This window comes from Vicugna pacos, chromosome 17, assembly GCF_048564905.1.
Source record: "Vicugna pacos chromosome 17, VicPac4, whole genome shotgun sequence".
In the NCBI taxonomy this organism is placed as follows: Eukaryota; Metazoa; Chordata; class Mammalia; order Artiodactyla; family Camelidae; genus Vicugna; species Vicugna pacos.
Window position 1 is genome coordinate 8434075 of NC_133003.1, and position 10656 is coordinate 8444730.

General features: G+C 42.3%; 1 protein-coding gene across 16 annotated transcripts in view; it reads left to right on the forward strand.

Annotated features, from left to right (window-relative positions):
- Positions 1-10656, forward strand: part of RBMS3 (RNA binding motif single stranded interacting protein 3) — a 921458-nt gene that overhangs the window by 309267 nt on the left and 601535 nt on the right. The window lies entirely within an intron of this gene.

The window sequence follows — 10656 nt, forward strand, 5'->3', positions numbered from 1 at the left end:
GCTCCTGGGTCAGCCTCGGCCTTGGCTTTTTGTCGCTCAGTCTCTTGTCCACTTGAGACACCAGTTGAGACACCGATTGAGACTGTGCCTTTGAAAATAAAGATGTTGTCTTTTCACTTAGGTAGGCAGGGAATTCTGAGAGGAATCAAGTTCTGGTGTTCTGTTCTAAATTTTTTCCCAAAAGTCAACCACCGACTTAAAGCTTTATCATTCACCCGTTAGGACATCTAGACGTCTGTTGGCAACGGGAAACCTCCCCCTTCTGGCTTGTTCTTGTTTTTGTGTTTAACTTTGTTGATAAGCTAGAAAAAGATGGGGGAAACGTGCAAGGAGATAGGTCAGTGAACATGAACCATTTTTTTCTCCAAGTTTAGCGTCTTCCTTTAACGATGGGTGAAGTTCTAAAACCTTCATGTCTTGTGGACATTTTTGGAGGTCTATCTTAACAAACATATTGAACATATTAAAGTGCACTCACATTCCATGTCAAATTAGATTTTTTTGCAATAAAATATTGAAAGATTTTGATAATTTCGTTGCTGAAACTCTCTGAGTACAAGTAAATACATTTCTGTGTCCTTGTGAATTTGAGGCCATCATCTCGCATAGGTAGGAACTTTTGCAAAGCAAAATCTATCTATCTATCTATCTACAGATCTGCTTCAGGTACAAAGATTGTTCACTTTTCTACTAAATAGAACCATGAATAAGTTGACCATTCAGTATGTTTTGTAGAAACAAATGTTTACTAATTTTGGTTTCAAAGTTTTCTTCCTGGTTTGGAGATTCTATATTTTGTGGGTCTGAAAATGGTCAGAGAACCTAAAAATCTGGCCACATCTCTAACTGCGGTGGCCTTTTGCCATTCAGGAGATCTCTGGGTTTTAGTAATCCCAAATTTCCGGGGCGGGACCTGTAGAACAGCACAGTGTATTGGAAAATGTCATTAACATTCTTTGGCTAAAATATGTCAAAAGCAGACACATTGGACTGACCTTTGGCAGTGAGAGCGATGGAGGGTTCCAGATCTGGGCGCCAGGTTCACAGGACTTTTTCATTGTGGAGTTGGTGGGATTGTTTAGCAGCTGGAAAGAAAAAGAGCTTGAACGTAACAGGTGTTTCCCTGGGCTCCCAGCTTAGGGGTACAAGTGGGAGGCAAGTCACTGACACCATATTTACTTTCTCGCACAATTGTTCTAAATTCTTCCGTCTCTAAATAGGGTCATGGGTTTGTTGCATGTATTAAAACTGTCAGCTCTTCCTGCTCCCCAGTGTCCATGATTATTCACCTTGGATAAGTTCCCTTGAGACCCCTCTCAGCTCAGCAGAACATGCATACTCCAGCCAGACCCATCATGACTCTCACAAATGCTTGGATTCCTGAAGATACTGCTTCTCCAGCCTCGAGGCAAGCATGATGGCTTCCTCCATTTTTATTGTGATCCCAGTAATACAAGACAATCAGGGTACCAGCGCCTGGCCTCCTCCCCGCACCTCAGTGAGGAAGGAGTCTTCTCTGTCTGTGTAATCCCACACACATGCTCACACCTGACAGTTCACTCCCTCCTCCAGTCTTGGTGGGAGGATTCTCATAATGACCCAGTATTTTGATTCTCCATCTAATTACTCAATTTTCCTTCCCAGCCTTCTAGCCAGATCTCAGCGAATTTCATCAGCAGATTCAATGAATCAGCATTGATTCATCTCTCTCACACGTAAAACACACACACATACACATTTCTGGAAACTGGAAGAATTGTTTCAATGGTTCTGATTTTCTCTGAGGCTAATCACTGAGAAATATGGAGGGGCAGAGTGGTCTTAAGGAGACTTACACCCATTCCTTCCAGTTCTTTTTTTTTTTTTTTTTTTACTGCTAGTTGGTAGTGAAAAGGGACAAGTTTCACCAAAATAGGGATGACCGATAATTTTCACTTTCTTTCAGAAATGCATGATCTTCCCATGATCTGTGACACATTATAACATAATATGCGAGTCAGATACATATTCTCTTTTTTTCTGTTATTCTTGCTAGAATCTTTTAGAAATCTGATTGATTGACTCTAACCAGCCCCCCCAATAATTTCATAATTATTGTTTATCCCCTGGAGATGCTAATGACCCTCAAAGTTTGTAAGGAGGGGGCTGTCAACGGTAGCCCTACAATTTTAATTTAACACGTGATAAATGCTTCTCGTAAAGAGAAGCACTGAGAAAGATAAAACAAGGAGAAGAAGAAACAGAGAGTACAAAGGCTAAGGTTGTCAAGTCCTAATTGGTTTTTGAAGGTGTCTGAAATCGAACTGTTTTCCTTTCCAAAGGCAAAGGATAAGAGCTGTGTGGCAGGGAAGTGAATCAAAGACCCACCTTTGGGAAGAACTTTAATGTGAATATAGAACCAGATACGGAAGGAGTCACACAATTGAGGCTTTGGGTGTCTTGTGACAGAAGAATCAGTGCTTATGAGGATGGCTTCGTGCTTTGTTCTGTTTCCACACGTCAGTACACCTGGTAACATCCAACACCTGCCTTTCTTAGCTGCGTTACCCATCACTCGTTCTTGTGGATGACCTGGATAAAAAATCTGATGGGTGCTTTTGATTGGAAACAGGATGTTTTCAAGAAAGATGTAGGAATCAAATTTTAACACATACTGTGGAATTTTTGCATATAAAATATTTGTATAAAATGTGCCTGGGGCAGGGTATAGCTCAGTAGTAGAGCACGTGCTTAGCATGCATGAGGTCCTGGTTTCCATCCCCAGTACCTCCATCAAAAAAAAATAAATAAATAAATAAGCAAATAAATAACCCTAATTACCACCTCCACCAAGTATGTGTATGCTCCAAAAATATAATCATGCGTGAGGCTATGCTCTGTGTAGACGGGATCTGGCTTGGAAGGAAGGTAAACAGCAGTGTGAGTTATAGAACCAGCAAATCAGGAGACTCACACAGTGCAAAGTGCTAACTCAACAGCAGTGAGGTTTGAGGACCACTGGTGAGCCGGGGGAGCCACGGAGCAGTTGCATGGAGGAGGTGTGTGCAATGTGCTTGAGTGTCTTGGCTCTCAGCGCGGGCCTGCTTTGGAGGATGGGTCCTGGTGCAAGAGTGTGTAGATTTCAACATGGTGGTTGAGGTTTAGGCCAACAGAGGTCCGGGAAAGGTTAGCTATTCCTGTTGTGGTGACTCCTAGTCCGTCTTCTGCCCGGTTCATCACACTTACTTCTCCACCCTTTTTTCATTCCAGATGGCTGTCTGCAATGACCTCACTTTCATACAGCATCCTGTCTGTCTCCCTGACTTTCCCAGATTGCCCTTCCTGGGAAACTAACTCTGTGTGTTGCAGCTCCTACTCTGGTCCTCCTCAGCTCCTCTGCTACGGATTCACCTTCGTTGCCTCCTTGCCTTCAGCTCCTAATCTTCTGCTTCCTCCTTTTTGTTCTCTTAACCCGCAGAGCCCTCTTACCCCTTTAGTTATGGCTTTTGTTTGTTCCTCCACTTCTTCCCAAGGCACAGCGGGACTGGATTTTGCCTTTCTTTTCTGGCTTGGTTGTAAATTGCTTTCTGGCTTTCACATGTACTCGTCAGGGTTGTATGTGTGTCGGAGTTCGTCTGTGAGCCCCCCGAGGACCAGGACCACAGGGTCTTCATCTCAGGATGCCCTGCAGGAGCCAGTAGAGTGCCCAGTGCAGACTGAGTGCCTAAGGAAGGGTTTTCAGAACACATTCATCTGGGTTGTTCAGTGTGTCTCAGGCAGGACTCTGTCCCTGAAGGCGATGATTTTTAAAACCAGAGTTGCTTAATGTCGTCTTCACCTTTGTGATGCTTTATGTCGAAAGGCATTTTGTACACCCGAAGTAAGTCTTACTAAAGTATCTTTCTTTACGTATACCAATGGATGCAACCCCTCCCTGCCTCATCTTTCTTCCTGGAAGCATGTGGGCCAGCTGGCTTGGTACCCTGGGACTGTTGGCTGAAGTCAGCTTACATACTTAGCTAGTGGGACACAGCATGGTCGCAGGTGAGCTGAGTCAGAAATTGGAATAGGACAAGAAAAAGGACTTAAAAGCAAAAAGAGAAGAGAGGGTGCAGAGCAGAGCTGCCCGGTGTTGCCTTCCAAGGTGCTGGAGAGAGCATCAGAACACGTGCCAACTCAGGGAGGGGCAGAAGTGGGTCTCAAAGCCACTCTACGTCGCCAGTATTTGGAAGCTGGGGATGAGAATAAATGGTAGAGGGGGTGGTTTGGAGGGAACTGGAGAGGCCACGCCTGAGCGATTGCCAAGAATATCAGCTTGTACAAGTGGCTTCCTTTCTTGGGTCGGCAGAGAGTTAGGCATACCAGGAGGTGAATTAAGCATAAGGAGCCAGGAGCTGGGTCGAGTGCGAAGCCCACATTTTTGTCTACTTTTCTTATTCAAGACAGAGAATCTTAAGTGTAGCAGTCAGATATTATCTCTTGATGCCATTTAAAGATCCACAACACTGATGTGGATTTTTTTTTAACTCAAAATTTTGAAAAGACAACTTCAAAGATCAGGCTAAGAATGACAAAATTCCTATTTTGGGAGGAGAGACCTATGGTTTCCGTGTACAATTAACTAAGCAGGTATAAAGAGATGCCTGAAGTTACGGTGGATGATATGAAATGGAATTCTGTCGTAAACTTCAGAGCCTTCCTCACTAAGGAATGTGCGAGAACAATAACCCAGTTGTGGCTAAGAGAACAAACTGTGTTTTTGGTTTGGATGCCTCCTGGTTTTTCCAGGTTGTGCTGATTCTCTTATGTTTGTTCTGCAGTTTTGTGTTTTGTTCTTTTTTTTTCCATCGAGGTTCTTAGAAAATACCATTTCTATATATGTAATTCTGCAACATTTGGAAAGTTTTTCTTTTGCAAAGAAATACCTAATGAAACATTATACCTAGTGAAACAATTCAAGATATATAATGCAAATATTAATAATCTCCCTCAGCCTACCACACCGTTCTGTCCAGAATGCTCAGAAGTAACCGATGTTACTAACAAAACGTGTATGCCCTTTAATAGCATTTTTTATGCTTATGCAAACTGTCCAAGCTCCGGTATAGGGATCAAGCTGTTACTCCTTTTTTTCAATAAAAAGCATGCTTTGTGAATTCTCCCAAGGTCATTAGAGGTCTTGTCACTTTTTATCACCAGGGTAATTGCTGCTAGTGTTTTTGTAACCCATTTTATGAAAGCTTTGCCCATCGGCAGGCATGGATTTCTTTTTTGCCACTGTTTTACCAATTATGAGTAATACTGCAATGCATGTACAAGGTGCTCACTTAAATACTGCAAATGGAATCAGCGATCTCCTCAGAAGGTCTGCTTCCTTTTAAATACTGGCAAATGCCTCAGTGAGTTTCTTAACCACACAAGGATGGCCTCCGCCGGTGGGATTGCCTGACCTGAAGACTCTTGTGTCCCATCGGGTAGGCCTGGCCTGGGGTGTTCTGGTGATGAGCGTTGTGATGCCCTGCGCCTTTTGGTGGGAAGAGGAACTTTCTGATTGGGGTTTGAGCTGAAAGGGAACCTCTCACGTTGGGGAGAAGCAGAAAGGTCTCATTTTCTGGGTGACACCATCACTGGGATCCCAGCAGGGCCACCGTTTTGTTGCTTCTCTTCCATTTCATGGGGCTGCACTTGCGTTCCAGATGGCGCCCCTCTACTTGCCCCCCCTGGACCCTCGAATTGGAAGAGCAACAGCCGGCGAGGATGGCTTCGAGCAGCCCAGATCTTCCTAAGTGATTGGAGTCCCATGGAGGCATTTTTGTACCAGAGCAAATATTTTTGTCCCAAGAGTTGGCACATCGGGATTTGTCTTTTTACGTTATTATCTGGGGAATCCACAAAATTGTATTTTGGGGTAGCCTTCATCTGCTGGACTTGTTTGGTGCTACTGACCCAAGGGGAAATGTCATCGTATGTTCCCTGAGCTGGAAAAAGTGACCCTGCGAAATCTAATGAACCTAAGTGAAATCTGATTTTATTTCTTCCCCCTGCCCTGTACTCGTCCCGTTTCTCATTTCTAGTATCAATTTTAATGAAAGTCAAATCATGGCAATGGAGAGAGTAAAAGTGAAGTCCACTTGCAGAAGATGCTGTGCTGGACTGACAGAGAAATGTTTACTACTCAGATCTGTCTGAAAACAAATAAAACCAGTCTGGAAGACAGTAGATCATAAAGCCTCGATAGTTTTCTCTTCCTATGAAAAAGTTAGACCAAGGACACGTATTTTTTCGTAACATTTAATTCACATTTTATATAAGTTAATTACACCGTTCAGAGTTTCATGGCCAAGTTCCCCGTACTTCTTGGGAAACTCAGGGAGTTTCCTAGGCACGGACCTGCAAGGATGACTTTTCTCCCCTCCCACTTTGTGTTGGAGATAAGACGGCTTATTTCAACACAGGAGAGCCAATTCAGCAGTGTTTTCTTTTTATAACTAGAATACTGACCATTTTTCTAACCCACACTTAAAAATCAACAGTCAGCCAGGCTTCATATATACTTTATGGAAGTAGCAGCATTTTAACAAAGTCTGGAAAAGGAGTTTAGTAATCAGAAGTGAGAACACTCTCTGGTTAGGTGAAAGGGCTGTGTGTGTGCTGAGAGTGGTCCGGGAGGCGTAATGGTTTTAAATTCTAGAACTTGCTTTAATACCATTTCCCCAGGGTTTCCTTCCCTTTTGATTTTCCAGTTTCCTGTCATTTCTTTCTTTTTTTTTTTTTTTTTTGTTTCAAATACCAATGATGACTTTTTTTATTTACCATTTTCTGGGGGGTCTTTTTTTTAATTGTTGAAGTACAGTCAATTACAATGTGTCCATTTCTGGGGTACAGCACATGTCCCAGTCATGCATGTACATACGTATATTTGTTTTCATACTCTTTTTCATTAAAGGTTATGACAAGATATTGAATACAGTTCCCTGTGCTCTACAGAAGAAATTTTTTAAAATCTATTTTTATATATAGTGGCTGACATTTACAAATTCTGTCATTTCTTTTCATTACAAGAATATTTTGTTATTTGATAAGAATGTTTTTGACAATCAGTGTTAGACGAGGGACAGTGTGTTTCAGGGGTCTGTAAAGAAGGCTAATATATTAACATATTATGAAGATGATAAAATATAAATAAGAACCATTAGCTCCAGGAGGTTGTTGTCAGTGACAGTGGGAAGGAGGAGGGACTGAAAGGCTGGAATTGATTTGATACGCAAATACCATGGACCACAGATCCTTACAGTAGCTCCGTCAGTGCCTTTCACTGAGGCATTTCTGTGTGTTTACATTATCTTTCTCCAGCATCCATCTCTTCCGTCAGTTGGACTGAAATCATGGAGAGAGATTCGCTTTCAGTATTTCCCGTACTTCTCACACAAGTTTTTTTTTTTCCATTGTTGTTTTGTTTTTGGAAAGCAACGCAAGTCTCTGTCTCAGTCTCCATAGAAAACTCACCCTGCGGTCTGCGACGACTCTGATCGGGAAACTTGTCTGGTTTTTCCACGGCTGTGTTCCACAAGACGTGCACTTTTCTCCCTTAAGTTTCCGGAATGCTTTTTGTTCCCCAGCGTAACTGAATTAGAGGAGGAAGGGGCTTCTTTTTCTTGCATCCAGCTTACAGAGCATCAGCGCTTGCTTCCCTAGAGTTAAACTTCATGTTTAAAGATGCTTTGAGTGAGGCTGGCCCTGGCTCCGGGTGTGGTGTTGGGTTTTAAGTAGGTAATTTTCCAGACTAGTCACTGGGGAGTGAAGGAATTGAGGTTGTTTTAGCTTCTCCAGCTTTCACTGAGCTTTCGAATAGCTTTCAAACTTGCTCACATGTCACATTGCTAAAGAAGCATTATACCCTCTAGTTAATCTTCTTCCAAATACAGTGGCTGCTCTCATCAATGTCTTCATGCCCAAAACTCAACCATCTCCAAGGTCTCCAAGCTGTGTGACCCTCAGTCCTTACCCAGCCTCTGGTAGGTGCTTAGTAAATGTCAGTTGACAACATGGAAGTTGTCCTGTAATACGTACTGATAGGTACTTTTGGGGCACTTAACTATTTTTTCTTCCCTTTCATTATCCCAATTCAGTCAGCTCCCAAAGGAAAGAGCGCTCGTCTGCATCTTCCTCATCTTGTCCTCAGATCTTCCAAGAGTGACCTGCACATGGTCAGCGCTGGCCAGTATCTCCTAAGGGAAGACCTGATGGTCTCACTCTCTAAACATCCTTTAACTGAGTATAGAATCTTCTGGAAAGTTGAATGAAACCATTCCATATTTATCTATGCTTCTCCTGTAGTTTTCTTGATTCCTTTTTAACTTCAAAACAATATTTCACTTCTAACTCCAAAGATACAAAAAATTAGGAAGAAAACATAAAGGTGAAATTCTCCTCAAGATGTTTGCCATTTTTTTTCCTGTAATGTATTTGCTTTATTCTTGCTCCTTCTCGTGTTTACTCTCAAGTCAACATTGACTTAACAAAAAGACAGGTGTCTGTGTACATCTGCCTTCTCCCCTACCTCCATGTATGTTTGGTCTGAAGATGTTTTAGAAAAAGACGAAATAAGATTTTTCAGCATTTGTACAATGCTGAATTATAATGTCTTGTAGCCCAGTGCTGTGCCAAGGTATTTTGTATCCGAAAGTTATTAAGCAGGGATTTGGAACTTAGAATTGCAGAATGTGAAATAAAAGGTATTGGTCAACGCATGTTCACGGAGCTGTGCGAGGTTAGCACTGCAGAGAGTGGTTTGCAGACAGGCTGGACCCGGGGACCCTTTACTGCAGTGAGTGCACCTGGACAAATGTCTCCTTGAGCAGTAGGATACAAAGAAACCATAAGGGACTGAAAATAACTGCACACATGGGCATTTGGGGCAATTATGAGGAATAGGCTAATGGCTACAAACCAACTGCCACTTCTGAGGTCCCGGGAGCAGCAGCAGGGTACTGCTGCGCGTGGTCCCTGAGCACAGCATCCCCCGGGGGTGGGCAGACCATGCTGGGCCTCCTGCCTGATCCGCAGACCTGCCCCCACTGCTACTCCGTTTGAGGACCCTAGCAGCCCCGCTCGGGAGTGGGCCAGAGTGCCCGTTTCTTGCATTCGCTCCCTTGTGCCACAGAACAAGCCTCTATAAAGCCTTTCCTGAACCTCTCTGATGGCCTTTCGTCAACTTCTATTGATTAAAGAGTCCAAGGGTCCGTCCAGGTGGGTAACGGTTGGTGCAGGACAGAAGGAGGGTATAATATGACCCTTACTTTTCAGGTATTGATCATTTATTTGTGGAAACAGAGGTGATAGATGGAACAAAGCAGGGGTCGTTAGATGCTAACTGTGTGACACTGAATTAAAGTGAAGAGAAAAGGCTGGTTAAGAAGAGCCGAGAAGGAAGAAGAAAATTTTGGGTTAGTCTCAGAGATGGACAAGGGAGTTGGGCGTTTGGCGTGTTGGCAAAGTCGGGGAAGGGGGGGAGGGTGTTCCCGCGGGAAGAAGAGTAGAAACATAACACAAGCTTGAGGTTACACATGGGAGGAGACAAGAGAGTGAGGACTCAGATTTTGCTGAAACAGAGAATCATAGGGTGGGGAGGGGTAGGGGAGCCAGGGTGTAGCAATGACAGAAAGTCCTTCGAGGTCAGAAAAGAAAAAAGGTGAATAATTGTTTAATCTTTGTGCAGGGAGTGGTTTTATAAGACTCATTCCAAAGGCATAAACCACACATGAAAAGCATGATAGATTTAAAATTCTTTTTTTTAATGGCATTTTCACATTTTGACTACAGGCATACTTATAAATCATCTAAGAAAGCCCTGCCATAAATTAAAGAGGAAATAAATACCCTTGTAAAAATGGTTTGCAGTATATAATATTGCAAAAGTTGATATAAAATGTTTTTATAAAATATGTTCCTACTATCCAATAGGAAAGAAAGAAAAAGAAAGAACTTCAATCATAAAAAGGACAAGGAGGTATAAATAAAATAGAAATAGTTAACAAGGACTCAAAAATATGTCACTGATAATCAAAGAAATGGTGACCAAGCTAACAGTGAGAGATTATTTTCACCGGCTAGACTTTTTAAAAGTTTAACATTTCTTAACAGCCAGGGTACATGGAAGCGCAGGGAGACAGCCGCTCCCACACACTGTTCATACTCGGGAATGTTTGCGAATAGGTAGCTTTTGCATCTCAGTTTGAAAGAATGTAAGGCTTTAAGAATGTGCTTACCTTGTTATGCAGCAAATTCAGTTCCAGAAATACCTGCTAAGGGATTAAAGTATGTGTGTATAAAGGTGCTTATTGCAGCTCTGTTTTTAATTGAGAAGATTGTAAGCAATCTGAATGTCCATAAATAGGGACTAGATTAAATAAATACTGTTATATCTTTACAAAAAAAACCCACAAACCACTCTATAGCCACGAAATCAATGCATATGGATACACTGACGAGAGAAAATGACGTTGTTAGGTTTTGATAATAAGCTATAAAGCAGTGCTTTAATACGATTCCAAACTTGTCTTTAAAGTTTGTGTATGTATGGCTTGCGTGTTTATGCTTGTCTTGTGTTTACTTGTTCCCAGAAAAACATAGGCAAGATTTTGTCTGAGTTTTTGGAGTTACACACTTTTTCTTCTT